This window comes from Sabethes cyaneus, chromosome 2 (genome assembly GCF_943734655.1).
Source record: "Sabethes cyaneus chromosome 2, idSabCyanKW18_F2, whole genome shotgun sequence".
NCBI lineage: Eukaryota > Metazoa > Arthropoda > Insecta > Diptera > Culicidae > Sabethes > Sabethes cyaneus.
The window spans coordinates 210,193,130-210,212,377 of record NC_071354.1 but is presented as its reverse complement, the minus strand read 5'-3'; the positions used below and the strand labels follow the sequence as shown (position 1 = coordinate 210,212,377).

The following is a 19,248-nucleotide window of genomic DNA, read 5'->3' as shown; positions in this document are numbered from 1 at the left end:
TTCCGCGGCCATGCAACATGCGGCATTATTAACAAACGAAAATTGCACACGAACTGAACATCTCAAACCAGCTAGCGATAAACCCGAAACTTTATTTTATATTCGCCTGGCGGTCGCTCACTCTCGTCGATCACTCACTTTTTTGCTGTTTATTTTTTTTTTGCGCTTCGGGACAGCCGTACCCGCGTCGCTCGGGCGTCGGGCCATCGGCCAATCGGCATCAACAAAGTATGTTCCCAGCAGAGGAGCTGCTAGCAGTAGCTAGTAAACGTGTTAGGTTGGCACCTGCAAAGTAACTTTCTCGTCTAACCAAAACTGAGTGATCCGGTGGAGCCGCATGGTGGCGAACGGTCGATGGCATTAACTGGCTGACAGTGGTTTCGCTCGCTCACCCGCTCGCTCGGTCGGTCGCTTGCCTCTGCTGGCAGTCGAAATCGGCAGTCAGTCTTAGTTTATGAGCTACGCGCGGTGGCTGTTCCGAAACGACGTGCGGAAGTAAACTGTCGGGCCTAAACGGTGCGTTTGTGTATTAGGAATTATCTAATATATTCCTCATCCCGGCGAGCGAAAGGACATTCGGTGTGAATCCGTTGCGTGAGCTGTGCCGCGGAGAGCAATCGACTCTGGTGTCGAAGGTTGGTTAATGCATTCTATTTTTCGCCGCCGCAATCCGTGGCCACCAATAGTGTAAGCGCAAGAGAGCGCGAGTGCAAGAAGAGTGGGCCACTTGTTGAACCTGCCCGAATATTGTTCCGTGTACACTCCTGTGCCAGATCGTGTACTTTAGCAAGTGTTCGACCGGGTGGACTGTGATGTTAACAATTGTGATAACGGAAACAAGAACCGCGAACCGTGTTACATGCTCACCTGCGAAGCTATTAACGTGTCCGCTGATTGACAAATTATCATCAAAAGCGAAATAAAAACCCACCCGCCGGGTGGCGGTGGTTATCAAACATCTATTGAGCAGTGAATGCTCAGATTTTTTGGTGCACATAAACCATGATTGGCGTGGGTGTCAACAACAATTCTGGTGAACCGTGTGTGCTTTGGGAAAGAAAGTGGAAAAATGAGCAACCGAAGATGGAAAATTTCGTGGGATTTTGTTTACTGATGGTAGTGTTACTCCTAGAATCGTTTGTTCTGTGCGAAATATGTACAAAAAACGAGTCGTTGACATGAGAAAAATTGCTGTATATGTTGCTGCTGTCACTACTGTCGAACATAAAGGTGCTTGCGTAAAATATATTGACAAAAATCATGTGTTTTCAGTGAGTTTACTGTCTCGTTCGGTGGAACGAAGCAAAAGAGCGGATTTTTTTTGCAGATTTTCAACAAACCACGCTATATTCTGTTTCCGATTTAAAAAGCAAAGAATCAATTTCAGTTTAAGAACCGACCGCGCGGTCAGTAAAATTTTCGAAAGCTATTCACAACGATATTACCTGCCGGTTGCCATTGAGCAATCCGAACGCAAACGCAAATTAATCGACATTCACATTTACAGCAAATTTGCATTGCTCGTTGGATCGCTGGAAGTGTGAACAGCCCTTTCACTTGACCTGTGCTTTTTTGTTTTCTTTTCTTTTTTTTGCTGAAGTCCCTCAAAAGAAGAAAGGAGACTATTCAAAGAGCCTGTTTCGGGATTTGATTGGTAATAATCGTCGAGTCGAAAACTTTTTCGACGGTGACGTAAACCGTAAGACGTACCGTCAAGCCGGCTGATTAAATAAGACGCGATGCGTATCTATAACTTTATTGAAATTCTTTTAATTATTAATGAAAACTTCACGATAATCGGTAAATGAATAATGTGATATTCTGTTTCTGCCATTCGATTGAATATTTTCTTATCATCTTTAGTTTTTTTTTGTCAATCAGGCTGATTGTTCTAAACGCTCTGATATTGCAAAGGAAGGCGATTTGATAATAAACTCAATTTAGTGAATTAACGCAATCATGCGAAGTGACGCAATTTTTTTTCGCGAGATCCTACGTATTAAGGAATATTTTTGACGTAGATTTGCTAATCAGCGACACGTTTTGCCATACGCAGCTTCGTTAATCAAAGATCAATTCTGCGCTAAACAGACCAGTCATGGCCAGTCGGTTCGCTTCGATTTCAGCGGAACTTTGTACTTTCGCAAATGTCCGGAAGTGCATCTAGAATGAAGACTATTCTGTCAAAAATTTAGAAAAGATTAAGGCTATTTACCAAAATGCCAAAAATCAAAATATTAACTTAAATATCTGTAAACATTTTTAATAACAATAGAAATAATAAAAATACAGTAATGTTCCGATTTTGTCAGCTCTCGATTTTGTCTACTCCCGATTTTATCAGCTTTTCATCCCGATTTTGTCAGCCTATAAATTTTGTTTAACTTTTGTGCTTTCAAACATAATTTATAAAACTTTTCAGTCTGCTTGAAACTATTTTGATTCTCTGGGGAGAGTTTTTGAATAAAGTGATGCCTTCTTGCGACTAATTCGGTGTCAAAATTAGGGTATTTTTATAGTAAAAGGTCTATAGTTCCTAAACAAGCAAAGATAGACGTATACTATATTCAGCAATGTTGTGTATTTTTACTATTTGTACAACTTTGTAAAAGATGAAAAAGTCATACAACAACTATAAAAATAGCTAAAATAGAAAAACTGTTTTTAACGATTTTGCATTCATGAGAAAAAGGGATTTTTCTATCTTTGGTGAAGAGATAGAAGGTACTGTCTTCAGCAGAATTTCTTGTGATGATATGCTGTAAAACTTTGTAGAACACATCAATGTGTTATATTGAAACTGAGGAAAAATAAATTTTTTATTAATCAAAATTTTTTATTTTTGTTTGTTAACGACCCTTTAAATAGGTTTTCTCATTCAGGTTCGTAATAATAATCAAAATTTGAATTCCGCTGGACGATAGAACTTTCAGTTTTAAGAAAGTCTTCAAAAGGTTCCATCAACCTAAAACCACGTTTTCCCGCTCAAAGCTAATGCGCACCAAAAAAGATTCTGAACCGGTTCATTGAGCTTTCGGTTGACCAATTGAGGGTTAAAATTTTATTTTAAGTAGAAGTCTTCGATATAAGGTCTTAAGTTTTGAATCTTGAAAAAAAAATTTCGAAAAAAAATCCCGATTTTGTCAGTTCCCCCATTTGGTCAACCCAAAATTCAACATGGGGCTGACAAAATCGAAATATTACTATAGCACCGAAGAATGCTGTAAGTAACAGCAGAAATACCTATCCGCGTAGTACTGGCGATAGTGTATAATTTGAATGATTTGAACTATGTTATAGTGATACTTTGCAATTATTCACTAAGTGAATATTGTGTAGAGTTTTGCCAAAAGAATCAAATTGAATTTTTTTCTTTTACTCATATTCTTTCACTTGTTTAATAAACCTTTTAGAAAAACCTCAGCCTGAGTCAGACGATCGAATATAGGGACCATTTGGAGTTGATTCCCAGCTAGCATTTTCATATGTATAAAAAGGTAAAAATCAGCATTACGTAGATATACATGCTAAATAAATCGTATCTCATGCGCAAAATTGGCATATCCGTACTATTTTGGAGGCGATATACGTGATTACGAATAATTTCGAGCGTTACGACTGTATAAGTATTTATATACGATAATATCCGATTAAGCGCGAGTCGCTCCGTACTATTGTACGATTTTGTGCTGAAAATCGTATGTATGTCAGTCATTATCATTATATAGGACAGAAAATCAACTTGATCCAACTTTATCCAGCTTTAGTTACGATTTCGAGTTTGTTAGGAGATATTTACGATAGTTTTCGTACATTGCTATACGAGTTGGTGCTAGCTGGGTTAGATTAACAGCAAAATGCGTTACATTAGGAAATATTATTCAATTTCAATTTTTTCCGTTCAAGTTTGCTAGCTTTCTACTCAAATATTTAATAGAAAATTACACATGAATCCACTTCACTGACACTTACTAACTTCACTGATACAGTTTTGAAACAAATCGGAGCCCCATGAGTTGTAACCAAAAGATGCACTACTACGTCTATTTTTTATGTGACGATATTTTTTTACAATCAATGGAGGGAACGAAAGAATCAAGTAATGAAACAAAGATGTTGATAGTATCCCCGCGGAGACAAGGCGTTAAGGGGAAAGATTCGAAAAGGAGGTAAGGGAGATCTATTAAAGCAACGCTTGTTAAGTTTGTATGACGTTCTTCTTCACTCAAACTTGGGGATCCGCAAATAGAACCAAGCTATAATGAGAGCAAAGAAAATAAAGCCGATACCACTGACGAACTGACATGACACATAGAAGAAAAACCTTTAAAAACCATCGTCCTACACATTTTGCATTTTGCTAGTGTGCTACTTTCTGATATGCACGTTGCGGAGTAGCTTGCATTTGCAGGCTTTTATACTGTAGAGTTTTTACATTTGAATGGTTTTATACTAAAAACTCGAAGCAACACTCGAGCGCCGCGGTGTGATCATGCTGCGAAACAAGCTTTTTTGAAAAATGAATGGTATTGGAATGCACGATGGAATTAACGCGAGTGTTCAGTGTTTGGAATTAACAGCGAGTGGCAGTTCTACTCTATGTAAATACGCTGTCTGATGAGAAACTTATACATTTCCGGTCCTCAAACAAGAGGCCTTGACTTACTAATCAACTTTGCTGAAGACAGGAACTTTAACCAGAATTCCGAAATATTCCGGTATAAACAGTGTTGTGCAAAATACAACTCGCGAGTACTTGTGTTGGTATTTTCCATTACTCTTCATTTTTCCACTATTTCTTTCGCTCCTATAGCCAGGGAGAGCGGTAGCTAATTATGATTTGTTCTTGGATTAGAGACATCATTACGTTACTCGGGCCAGTACCACTCTCGTCCTGGCAAGAGTCTCCGTTGTGGTTCTTTTATTGGTAACTAGCTGACCCGACAAACTTCGTATTGCCACAAATTAACCTGTGTTGTACATAAATCATGAATCTTGGATGATCTTTGTCACAATCTCGAGTTTTGCAAGTTTCTGAGGAATTCAACCTTAGATGATTCAGTTACGTAACTATGAAAGCATCCCAGGTAATTAATAAGCATCACCAATGCTATTTAAATGTAGGCCAATAAGCATTAAAGTCGCCTTAAATGCTAATTAAATGCTATTTTGGCAAAATATACAGCTACTTTACTGATAACCTTCTTATAGTGCTGACAATGCTAATTTACAGCTAATTACCGACACGAAGAATTTGAATACAATTTTAGATGCCAATTTACAACACCTATGCAGTCAAAAACATAATATACAACAACGTGCAGTATAAAATGCCAGATACGCTGATTTGCTGCTTATGTTAATGCTTATTAGTTACCAGGAATGGGTAGTTTAATATAAAAATTATACAGTAAAGTAGAAAACAACTCCCCTGTCCCCTCATTGCATAGCCAGAAAGCGGATAGTAATATTCGCCATGATTGTACAACATTTCGCCGAATATCATTTTGCGAAAAACGTAAAGTGGAATGTACCATTTCACGGAAAACTTTTTTGTGGAAAGTCCCATTTCGCGATCCTCTCCTTACTCGCTATCGCTCGTTCCAGGAAACCCAGGTAGACATAGGAAAACAAATAAACCTAGACAGTAGTGATTTCTGCGGGGAGTTGCCTCCCCCCAGTGGGCGGCGCTTCCGACAACGGGTCACCGGCAACACTCGCGGCCGTCTCGTCCTGAATGATCTAGTGTTACTATAGATAGCTTTTGTGGTCTTGTTATTGACTAATGTTTTATGGAAGAGTCTCGAATTTCTAGAGTTCGATTAGTTTTTGAGTTTCGCAAAAAAATCTGTTTTATTTGTATGAGAGTCCATATCCCCCTACCACAGGGGTGAGAGGTCTCTAACTATCATAAAATAAATTCAAGACTCCAAAATCTCTCACATGCCAAATTTGGTTCCATTTGCTTGATTAGTTTTCAAGTTATAAGGAAATTTGAATTTCATTTGTATGGGACCCCTTCGCCCCCCTCCTAAACAGGGAAGGGGTCTTAATTCATCATAGAAAAAATTTCTGCCCCCTAAAAGCCCCACATGCCAAATTTGGTTCCATTTGCTTGATTAGTACTCAAATTATAAGGAAATTTGTATTTTATTTGTATAGGAGCCCCCTCTTAAAAAGGGAAGGGGTCGTAATTCACCATAGAAAAAAATCTTGCCTCCAAAACCGCTTACATGTCAAATTTGGTTTCATTTGCTTGATTAGTTCTTGAGTTATGAGGAAATTTGTTTTTCATTTGCATAGGAGCCCCCCCTCCTAAAGTGGGGAGGGGTCCTAATGCACCATAGAAAATATTTTTGCCTCCAAAAACTTCCGCTTGCCAAATTTGGTTCTATTTACTTGATTAGTTTTTGAGTTATGAGGAAATTTGTATTTCATTTGTACAGGAGCCCCCCCTCCTAAAGTGGGGAGGGGTCCTAATTCATCATAGAAAAAATTCTTGCCTCAAAAAACACCCACATGCCAAATTTGGTTCCATTTGCTGGATTAGTTCTCGAGTTATGAGGAAAGTTGTATTTCATTTGTATAGGAGCCCCCCCTCTTAAAGTGAAGAGGGGTCCTAATTCACCATAGAAAATATTCTTGTCCTCGAAAACACCCACATGCCAAATTTTGTTCCATTTGCTTGATTAGTTCTCGAGTTATGAGGAAATTTGTATTTCATTTGTATAGGACCCCCCCTCCTAAAGTGGGGAGGGGTCCCAATTCATCATAGAAAAAATTTTTGTCTCCAAAAACACCCACATGCCAAATATGGTTCCATTTGCTTAATTAGTTCTCGAGTTATGAGGAAATTTGTATTTTATTGGTACAGGAGCCCCCCCTCTTAAAGTGTGGAGGGGTCCTAATTCACCATAAAAAATATTCTTGCCCTCGAAAACACCCACATGCCAAATTTTGTTCCATTTGCTTGATTAGATCTCGAGTTATAAGAAAATTTGTATTTCGTTCGTATAGAAGCCCCCCCTCCTAAATTGGGAAGGGGTCTCAATTCATCATAGAAAAAATTTTTGTCTCCAAAAACACCCACATGCCAAATTTGGTTCCATTTGCTTGATTAGTTCTCGAGTTATAAGGAAATTTGTATTTCATTTGTATAGGAGCCCCCCTCCTAAAGTGGGGAGGGGTCCCAATTCATCATAGAAAAAATTTTTGTCTCCAAAAACACCCACATGCCAAATTTGGTTCCATTTGCTTGATTAGTTCTCGAGTTATGAGGAAATTTGTATTTCATTTGTATGGAAGCCCCCCCTCTTAAAGGGGAGAGGAGTCCTAATTCCCATTCTAAAGAGGGGAGGGGTCCCAATTTACCATAGAATAATTTATTGTCACCAAACACACTCACATGCCAAATTTTGTTCTATTTGCTTGATTTGTTCTCGAGTTATGCAGAAATTTGTGTTTCATTTGTATGGGAGCCCCCCCCTCTTAGTGGGGGGAGGGGTCTCTAACCATCACTAAAACCTTTCCTGGCCCCAAAAACCTCTACATGCAAATTTTCACGCCAATTGGTTCAGTAGTTTTTGATTCTATAAAGAACATCCCGACAGACAGACAGACAGACAGAAATCCATTTTTATATAGTAGATGTATGAAAGAAAGATATGGAGTGGCCTGAGAATAAATTCTTTAGCATGGATTACTTGAGCATTTAACGAATGACCTGATTCTATAAACTTTCGAACCCACGACCAGTCGCTTGTCAAAGTAGACACGATAACATTTGAGCAATTGAGAAATTATGGGGAAAATGTCTCCAAAGAATTGTCTCCAAAACTGTCTTCCGACCAAGGGTCCACTCTTCAGAAGGTATTTGAAACCTCTTTAAGAATCAGGTTATAAGCTTAAGTGATCGTACCACCCTCTGCAAAATTCAGCAATAAAATCGTTATGATTTCCCCAGCTACCGCCATAAATTAATAAAGCTTTTCGCTGCAAGGTTTTAAAGCATACAGCTTGCTCTGCTGAAAAATCTAAATTAGTCCACCAACTTTGTTAACTTGAAAATACATCCATGAGCAGAAAAGTTGAAGTTTTATTGTCAGATCATCCTGATCGATTTGGGTAAGAAATTTTCAGCAGTTGGTTTGCAGCATTTGCGAATTAAATTTGATCGTGCATGTTAATAAAATCAACGAGGCATCGAAGTTTTGAAGTTTTTCAAAACTGGTTGTTTCAACAAAACAAATATATTCAAAGCAAAGCTATGAATATAAACGTCCTGTTAAGAACTTGACCCTTCTTTATCGACAGACTTCGCAGCCGGTTATTAGAGTACAGGACAATTACGGGGCTAGTGCAACGAACCTACTGACTCTGTACCTGCACCTCCTAGCAGAGATTCGAACATACGACGACTGGCTTGTTAGGCCAGAATCGTACCTCGAAGCTAACTGGACGGTCAGGGGGGGGGGACAACAAATATATTCAGTTAGTCAAGTTCAATTTCTAGCAAAATCATTTTAGTTGCTTCCCGTGACAGGAAAACCGATTGATAGTAACTTTCTATCTACAAAACACTTTGCTTTGATGAAATTTTGTTTGCGAGCTAAAACAAAATACTACAATATGGCAATATGGCCTCGCATAAAAATAATTGTTTCGGTGTTGTATTCAAATATTCTCTATAATAGCAATAATCATTCTGATTGGTTTGGGTGTTACCGTTTTAATAGCACTATAAAACTAACAGATTTATTGCGGTTTGATAAAGCCACTACAAATATTTTTTTAAAGTTTTTGTCCTTCCGATGCTGGGCAACTGGAGGGGGTGAGGGGCGAAAAAAACAAAGAGATTTTTTTAATCACGCAGAAGTTTTTGCCGGTTTTCGGAAGCTACTTTATTGGTACATACTTCCATTTTTATTTCGTGCTAGAAGCGTTAACACTCCGTACACTCTTTTTTCGAGTTTTTTAGGCTGTAAAACCCACAGATAATTGATTTTATATAAACATTTTTTACTCACGTTTAACAATTTTTTTTGCCCCCCGATTTTTAGAGCCAATTTTAAAGGGCGGACAAATAATTTGCACTGGCCTAAGCAACCGTAACAAAATCAATTTTGATTGGAGCGCCGTATTGTATTGCTACGCCACACGTATGGTAAGCTTATGAGAGACGTGCTGTAGCACCTTAGTCGCAGCACCTTTATCGTGATAAACAAACAACCACAATAAATTTGCTTTATTTACAGTTTTATTATGGTTTTATAGCAAGCTATAGGTGTGTTTTGGCTGGTACCCTCTTGGTATTGCATAATAGCATGATAAAGCCGGAGGTAATGATTAATACCGCAATAAAACCTTTATACAATTCAAGTAAAACCAAGTGACTTTAGAATTGTTACTTGGGAATACTGCTGCTGCTCGCATAACAGTCAAATTTATATAGGAGACTCATAGACGGCAAAATAGACGCTAGATATAATTTACAAAACTTCGCTCTCGATATGAATACATACTTGTATCAATCATTGCTCTGTCACAACACAATGTGTTTTTTTAGCGTTTTTATTTAGCGTAACACTATTTAGCATAACGTCGTTTGGTATAAAAACGTTGGCATAAACATAAGCGACCATTTGGCAGAAAAACACATGGCAAATTTTATAAAACATATTTTATGAATTTTATATAGATTATTCAGGACGATACTGTCGCAGGCCGCGACTGTTGCCGGCGAGACGCCGTCGGAAGTACCGGTCATTGCGAGAGGCAGCTCCCCGTAGAAATCACATCTGTCTAGGTTTATTCACTTTCCTAGGTCTAGCAAACGTTTCCTAAATGATTCAGGACGAAATAGCCGCGAGTATTCGCCGGAAGTCCGAGCCACTGCGAGAGGGGGGAGGTAGGCCCCCGCGCAGAATTCACCTATATTTAGGTGCATGCATTTCCTAGGTTTACTGCCTAATAGTGGTTATCCTTTAGTTGAGTTCGAACCAGCGGTAGCGAGTAAGGACAGTATAAACTCCACATTTGAGAAAATCGGAGACCGTGAATATTTTCTATGACATTCGGCCGTGTATGATTCTTCGATTTGTGTTTCGGCTATTTGTGATTCGACCATTCGTGTTTCGGCCATTTGTGGTTCGCCCATTAGAACTACTATGGTATTTGTTATTTCGTCCATTTGAGTTTCGGCCATTTATAGGAAATCCGACTCACTCTATAGGCAATGCTTTTTTAATTGAATCGATTGAACTTCTTGCAAGCTAATAGCAGATTGCCTAGTGTCCATTATGCTTTCCACAGACTATGCCTATCGTCCATTATGCCTAATGTATTTATGCCTAACGTCCGTATACCTAGCGTCCATGTGCCTAATGGGGTACACCGTTCCGCAGCATGAAGTTCGATGAATCAACATGGCGTGCTATATATAGTATTCGGCATAAATATTCAAGATTGTATTACGATTATTGAACGTTAAATCTTCTCATGCATAATTTTTACGTATCACATCATCTCCCAACAGCCTCCTAGCTTGTCCCGAGGCATAACAGTCATCCTATGTTCGAATCTTAATTGGGTGAGACAGTTAGAGTCAATAGGATCGCAGCACTAGGACTGTAATTGTTATGTATACTACAGTACAGTTGGCTGCGAAGTCTGTCGAATAAAAGAGCAGACGGCCAAATTCCGTTGGAATTTTTGATCATCTGGTAATTTCTGGTGTATGTTCTTAAGTAACCATATGCGTTTTATTATAAACTTGAAACTGTCCCAAATAGTGGCACAACGACACTCGCTGGTTCCATTTCATCAAGCATTAGTAACCGACTCAAATAGTACAAATTTCACGTTACTCAGGAGATTATTTTACTCTATTAACAGACTAGTCCTACGCCATAAAGATGTTTGAATTGATTGTTGAACTTTTACCGTGCAGAGATTACGGGAAGTCTAAGGCAGGAGTGTAAAAATTTGCATTTTTACAGGTTATCCTCATGTTTCGTGCATTTTGAAACCACCCAGGTAACCAATACGCACTAATATAAGCAGTAAATCAATCGTTTATTAGCATGCCCGGCGTTTAATCCTGCACGTTGCTGTATATCAGCCTTTTGACTGCATAGCTGTTGTAAATTGGCATCCACAATTCTATTTAATTTCTTTTTGTCGGTAACCAGCTGCAAATAACCATTGGCAGCACTATAAGAGGAATAGCAGTAAAGTAGCTGCATGTTTTGCCAAAATAGCTTTTAATTAGCATTTAAGGTGGCTTAAATGCTTATTGCATTGTATTTAAACTGCATTGATAATGCTTATTGGTTGGGCTTGTTGGATTTAAATTTCAATAGATTATAAGGACAGGTATGTTAGAGATGGTTTGGTATGAAAACTTAAATCCCGAACCCTATCCGTACCCGGTTTAAAAATAATTAAGAAACCGTGCTCGGCCCGAATTCGATATTTTATTTGTTTATTTTTTTATATTCGAATCCGGTCTGTCCCTGTAGGGTACGGGTACGGGATTCGAGTAACTTTACCCGTACCCGACCATCTGTAGAGTTATGTACAACAGTATAATTATATGGAGTACGATTTGATTATTTACTCAATCAGCACCAAATCACCCAGTGATAGGCTTGATTTTTTTTACACAAAAGAATGGTAGTCTTTCTATACTGCGTCCGGTTGTAATGAATATTAATATATTTTATGAAGAAAATCAGCTGGTGATAACAACAATTACGACAAATCGAATAGTCCTAGGTTATGCTCCAGTTGTGCATAATACAACCGTTTTTAATTTTGTCTTGCTTTAAATTTAGAAGATTTTTGGGGGCACATGCTGTCGGCTACCGGTTTACAGCATGAGTCATCGCCCAGTTTTGGAACGATCCGGTCAAAACGCGCGAAACGTAAAACGTAAACAAGATGTAATGCTACAAAAACAGTTGGATAGGCTTAGGCAAACAGAACAAAAAACAACAATGCTGCGAACTGGTTTTTGTTTATCTCCTAAATTGCCGGGGAAAACCCGCGTACCGAGAGCCCGCGAGCCCAATTGAACGGGACAGTACGGAGTATTTCGCTGCTTATCTGTAGTAGTATGGTAAAAGTTGATTTTCGCTTAGTTGGTCCACGAGACCATAGATGTAAAACATTGTTTTACATAACGTTAAAAACTAACGTTGATTAGCACGCTTTCCTCGCAAATAAATTCAATAATGACTCTGTCGAAGTTCGACCAACAGACATGACCACTATTTCCATATCCGTTATTTTTTATTTAGCTATCTTTTTTTTTTTGCTAAATGTTAAGACAACCGTTTTTAGTCTGTCTCATACGTACAGCAGGGTCGTTTTGCTCGTACGCACTGCAACAACGAACGTGCTGCTTCGGTTGAGTAAAAATCACTTCACAAGAGGTCCGAAAAGTCTGACGAAGATTCATAAATTCATCGCATTAATGACTGACCGTGCCTCGTGTGGTTTCTAAATGTTGTAATTAATTCGGTTTTTTTATTTCGAGGTTTTGGTTTTGACTGTAACCAATCGTAGGAAGTATGTAATTAGATTGTTAGATTCTGCTGAATTAGGAACTAGTTTTCGCACAACAAAAACGTACAGTATTAGTTGCTATATAAAAAAGCTGTAACTTTTATAGCCTATAAATGAGGTATATTCACGCGTTTCTTGTGAATTTACGAAATAATCTATACTAACTTGTACGATTCGGCTGTAAATTAACACTACACTGAAGCATGAAAAGTAATTTTCTAATGTAGCAACATACGAAAGATGTTTTTGATGTTTTGGTTTGACAAGAGTAGTAGAGTGTCTAGCTAACAGCTAAAACTCTTCGCTCGTAACGACCACTCAAATACATGGGTACATGAAATAAAATACATTCCTCAATGAAAAAGCGCGGACACGCTTTTACTCGTGAGATACAAACAACATTGAATTATGCAAACTTCTTTCCGGTTTGAATTCGTCTGCTGGTGATGATCATTTGTCTGACTACAGTTGTCGGCATCATTTCCTACACCGTCATCACCGCCTTCGCCATCATAACGAGATAAGCTCTGAGGTTACTTATAATGGATCGCCCAAATTAGAAGGTAATAAATACGCCTTCATTATGTCAGTAGCATCAGTGTCACTACCAATCTCTAGAAACGACACGACTGCGAACCGCTATTTGTCATATCTAATTTTTGTCTTTGGGCCACGCGGTCGAACTGGTAAATATATCTGTCAATTGATGTTTACACTAATGAACGATCAGAAAAAACGAAACCAATGTAAACATCTGTACTTCTGACAGTATCACACGAAGCTCGGCAACGCTGGTTCTGGAAGATTCGGCTCCGCAGCCGTCTTACGGGTCAATTGAAAGCTGATGATCGCCGGCCGTGAGAGGTGTGCGTGCAACGTCACTTTGTTTACTACATTTGTTGTACACAAATTATATTTCGGCGGCTGCTGGCTTGAGTACATAGTTGTTGCGTGCACAGTGTAGCGCTTCGCGGAACGAGTTTTCGTTAGCGAAATTGGTGGAAGCCAGCAGCGGGTTTTCCTTCTATTTTGCAATAGCGAAATCGAAGAAGCAAGAGAGACGAAATTTTTGCACTTTACAGCCAGAATATTTTTTGCTGCTAAATAGAGGGGCTCGATCATCAAAATGTTTACCGACTAAGGCGAAGAAGCTATTGGTTGGTGTGTATATTTTATTGGACGGCATGGATTCGATGGTCGAACTCTAAAAAAAGGAAAACAAGAATAAACCGACAGAAATAAATTTCGGTCAGTAGCGTGACAATTTATGATTGGCAGGAAAATCGTTTTCTGTATTTTTAATCTTTTCATTTAACCAATAAATAAGTGAACAGCTGCAGAACTGGAAGCTACATTAATTAGAGGTTATGGTCTCTGATGATATCTTCAAGTTTAAAAACCATTGAGTAGGAGGTCTAAAAAATTTGCTTTTAACAGAAGAAATTCATCGAACTCTCAACATCCAATCCTCGCCAAAAAAGCATCGATGCTTGTTGCGCGCTGAAAGCAGATGGGTGTTGGCTGGCGAAAGCTTTTCTTGTGCTATAATCGGAGCGCATCGCCAACACCGTGCTCTTCCTTTTCGCCGAAAAGCAACGCCCGCCTTGACCCCCGCCCTCGCACCACCCATGCTACCTGGTATTGATCAGACACAAAAGCTCGGTTTCGGTCGATTGTGTGGGATTTCCCAAATTAATTTAATTACCTTTCGCGGATGTCCGGCCGAAGAGGTCGTATCATAATACGACCGCAGCATCATCGTTCATCACGTCTCGAATGGGCCAAGCCGCCAAGCCAGCCAAAGAAAACACGCATATTTTCACTAAAAGGCAACGAGCAGAGCAATATTGCGAATTGCCAATTATCTCCACCGATTAGACCGAAGCACTTCATAGTCGGGTTTCCGAAGAGAAAAAATTGCGTCGGCAAAAAAAAACCAGGGCCAACAAGAACTTGAATATTTATCTGTTTACCAACCAACCAGGTTGCAATTCATGTTTTCCGAATGTTCCAATTCAGATTTTTTTTTTTCGTTCATCCTTAGTGGGTGTGTTATGTTGTGAGGGCTTGGGAGGGAATGTTTCCACTCTACCAGTTACGGATTGGTCTTCTTCCTTTTACCCACGGGCGGCTCTCCCTGGAAGCGGCTTTAAAGATATCTTTCGGTCGGAATGTTATGGATTGATGCTTGCATCGACCCCGCAAGGAGCAAGGTCTGCCGACGATGAAATGCTGATAATGATGGTTGGTAGCCCGTTTCTCTGTATCACTATTCTTTTGCCTCTCCGGATACGCCCAATGAGCGCTAATGGATGATGCGTAACATTTCCTCCCTGAATCCCGGGAATCACGCGGGTGCACGGTGAGTGATGGTCGGGCCAGAACAGGTCCAGGTTTGAGCCGGTGCGTTTCTGGCTTCTACTGGAGAAATACTGATTGCGGACTATTTGTTTTTATTTTTACCGCCAGTGTAAATCATATCGTGTTTCTTGACCTTTGCCGATATGATAGAGGTGAGAATGGCGAATATGCTGCGGAGAAGACAAAGAATACCTGCTAAGCCGAAAGGGAAGATTATCTTTCTATTAAGAATTATGACACACGTCTCTCTCGGGGGAAAGGTTGTGATATGTTTCAACCAAAGAAATAATGACGAATGCCATTTTGTGCGAATCCTTATGTGGCGTTGGTAAGAAAACGAAGAATCACCCCGAAATGATACTGTCTGAAACTTGTAAATAGTCATTTTCGTCAAAAATAAAAGTATCGGAATCGTCAATGCACTTGTTTTTTTGAATGACGAAGTTGCCAACTAGTTTTACAAGAATTTCCATGTATTGGTAAAACATGATTTGACTTATTTGAACATGTCAACTTTTACATTCTGGAATGATTGTAATGAGATTTGACACCCATTTATCAAACTGTCTGTCTATTTATACAAATCTCTAAAAAAAATCCAGATTAATCTGGAAAGTTTGGCATCACTTACCTCTAACGCAGCAGTCAGAGAGAGATTGGTCGCTATCAGTGTTGATTTTGACCCGATCATTGAACTGCGGCGATTCGGGTGACCTCTGGGAGCTGCTCTGAACGTAAGACATTTCAACCAAAATAGAATGAACCTGGAAATAAACAGTCTCGAACAGTTTGCCTTCGTGTGCCAAGGTGGCAGGAGAGTTTTTTTCTTCCTCTGCAGCGCTCCTTAATCTATACTTTTATTATTCCACATGATAAGGCACAACCAAGAGATTGATGGTTCTATCTGTTTTGGAGGTAGAGTACAAACCGAACAAAACAACTTCTTTTACCAGATTGCAATATCTAAAAAGTACTACTTTTGCTCCCGATATAAAAATAAATGCAATATGAATAGTTTTTATTTGCTTCAGCTTTAGATAACTGGCTTTGTACGTGTAAAACTTGTTGCAATTTGGTATGTTTATTTTCTTTTGAGATTATAATTTTCTTAAATGTAAATTGTTGTGTTTGTATTTACGTTAATAATCTAAAACCTGAGCTATACAGATGAAGTCATTTTATTATTTTGGTTGGTTGAAAATACGAAATGCAAGCAACATACTATGCCAAAACTGTTGAAAAGAATGGAAGATGGCAATGCCAGTGCAAAGCTACTGTTAGAAAAGCCTAATAACTTTGTAATGATTGCACTTAACAGCTGCCTGAAAGCCGGGACTGTTCTTCAATATTTTGTCTGATGATACTCTCTAGATGGATGACGTTACTATTGAATGAAACTGATCAGTTTGGTGAAGAAAAATTAAACCCCTTTTCTTTCAGTTATTAAATTATGCTTGTAAAACATTCCTGTACCACAAGGTAGTAATATGTAATATATTCTATTTCTTTGAATGATTTAAACTTATGCAAAATACATGATGATATTCAATTTTATAAGTATCAACTAATAATTTTAAGCACTGGCAGGGACCAATATCAGGTCAGTACCACCATTGCAGTTATGCTGTACTGTCAAACCTGCGAGCGATGGTTACCCCGACACTTCTCTTCACGACGTACCGCAAAGTAGTACTATGGGATCGCTTATATTTGTTTAAGCTGATTGTGTTGATACTAATTTTGTACTGATCCAGCCAAGGGAAATGAATGAAAAATAACTTACAGGCTCCCTGATCGATTTTCAATATTTTTCCACCAATCGATCAGAAAATCTTCTTCATGTCGCCCCAAATAAAGAAAAATATCAATTTTTGAGGTCGCTATTGAAAAATCGAAAATAATAAAGCGTTGTCTATCTAGAATTCTCGCGTCGTGATGAAGGTGATCATGTTAAACCTATAGGAATGCCGTTCTCGCATTTAGTTTAGAAACCTTTTTATTTGTTACCCTGTGATCCGTCAACATGAGTATTTGGATGTGCAGTGATTGTGAGATGATTTGCAATAATTGTCGATTCTGACGCAGTTTATGGATTTTATAGCATATGGTTGACCTACAGCGTCTGTCAGTATGACATTTTCCGGTATTTTTCCAGTCACAGACTTCGATTTCGTGAACCAAAGTATACCAATATGTCATAATCATGCAACAATCCAATCAACGCAGTTCTACGTCAACCATGTGGTCGTGTCTTATGCACTTATGTACTCGGAAGAAAATTATGCTGTTGAGCCTGAATTATAAGTGATTTTCGCAGGCTTCACAGTTGCCTCCCAGATGCCACCGAAGTTGGGTGCTCGCTGGGTGATCTTCTATACGACATGGTTTACTGTGACAAAAACCAAAAAACAATCTTGTGTGTGGTTTGTTTCGAAAAGTTGTAGAAAATGTAAAAGTAAGCAATTTTGCTGCATAAAATACATTGCTTTCGCCAATGGGTTAGTTATAGGGCATTTTCTTTGGAAGTTCCTTGAGGGGGAACCTTGAAAGTTGAAAAAACCGAAAATTCTGAAATGTGCCAAAAGTAAGGATTTTTCGTTAAATCCAAGAAATACAAAATACATCTTCAAATACACTTTACTGAAGTTTTTGGACAGCAAATCTGTAGGACATTTCGTTACAAAACTGTTGCATGTTCAAGCTTTAGTTTTCCTTACTTAACTTCACGAACCTGTAGAGTAGAATGGGGCAAGTGGAAATGTGAAAGCAGTGCTTCACTTTGAAGCCTTGGTCAAGTACTACTAAATTGTATAGGTGATACTTGTCACCTATTGCTTGGAAGATTGTTAAGAACAACATATTCTGGTAAAACGTTACCAATAAAAGTTAGTTATGAAAAACTATTTTCATGTAGCTTCCAAAGAAAATGCTTTATAGCTCTGCACTCGGTGGAGATACAATTGTCATTCCTTTAGTAAAAATGTTTGCTTTTACATTTTCTACAACTTTGCCGAAGAAACCATATACTAACTCCAAACATCTATCATGTACTATCTTGCCCTCATAAAACATATAAATGATTAATAAAGTTTCTCCAATTTACTCGGTTGTTGGCTCTCCAATTCTTTGAACACCGTGTACTCTCTGCCAGATCTCGCTCCACCTGCTCTGACCAACTTGCTCGCTGTGCTCCTAGTCGTCTTGCTCCTACCCGATTTGAGGCAAACATCATCTGTACAGAGTAGTTGTCCCGCATTCTTGCAACATGCCCAGCCCATCGTATCCGTCCAGCTTTAGCCACCTTTTGGATACTGGATTCGCCAGAGAGCTATGCGAGTTCATGGTTCACCCTCCGCTTCCATATTTCGTTCTTCTGTACGCCGCCGAAGATCGTTCTTACCACTCGTTTTACGAAAACTCCGAGCATTCGCAGGTCCTTCTAGGGTATTGTCCACGTTTCATGCCCGCGGAGAACAACCGGTTTAATAGGCGTCTTGTACAGGGTACACTTTGTTCAGGGGCTTCGAACGCAATTGCTTGTGAAATCCATACGCACGACTTTCGGTGATAATACGCTTCCGAATGTCCCAGCTAGTGTCATTGTCCGCCTTTACCAGTGAGCCAAGGTAGACAAATTTATCGACAAGCTCAAACTCATCGCCGTCCAAACCTTAAAAAGTGGTTTAACTGTGTGTCTATGTGTCTAGATTATGGCGCACGCAAAACACAAAACATATGCTTGCCTTACTCTAATACGGGTGGGTTAGAATAAGCGGTATATATACAAATTACGACCTAAGCTTCAAGACAAAGTACTGATTTCATATTACCACTTGCCACACTCTACTCTACAGGCGCCTTCAGGCCCTTGAAATGGAAAACTGAAACTTGAATATGCGATAACTTTGTAAGGAAATGCCCTACAGATTTGCAGTCTTCTACAAAAATATGTATTTTGAGTGCTCCGAAAATTGTCAAGCACAATGTATTTATGTAAAATGCAACTAGCAACAGTTATGTATGAAAAACTAATTTTTAAGGAACTTTCAAAGAAAATGCTCTATAACTCTGCACCTGATAGAGATACAATTTCCATTTCTTGAGTAAAGTTGTTTGTTTTTACATTTTCTAAAACTTTCCTGAAAAAAGCATGTCTCTAGCTCCTAATACAACAAAGTTATTTTTTTTTATTTTTATCACAATAAGCCACAACTAACTTTTGACATTTTCAGATTAAGGGAGGCAATGATAGGAACAAATGCTCAAAAGACACTATATGGCCAAAATGAAAGTGAAAAATAAGAAACGGCAGGAAAAAAG

General features: G+C 38.8%; 1 protein-coding gene across 7 annotated transcripts in view; it reads left to right on the top strand.

Annotated features, from left to right (window-relative positions):
* LOC128734937 (protein trachealess-like) overlaps window positions 1-19,248 on the top strand; it is a 162,097-nt gene that overhangs the window by 67,591 nt on the left and 75,258 nt on the right. For 2 of the 7 annotated variants that reach the window (XM_053829345.1, XM_053829346.1), the window contains exon 1: window positions 369-635. The exons of 2 other annotated variants lie outside the window; for them this stretch is intronic. The gene's annotated coding sequence lies outside the window, so the exon portion shown is untranslated. 3 more of the 7 variants (XM_053829349.1, XM_053829347.1, XM_053829348.1) reach the window with 3 other exon arrangements.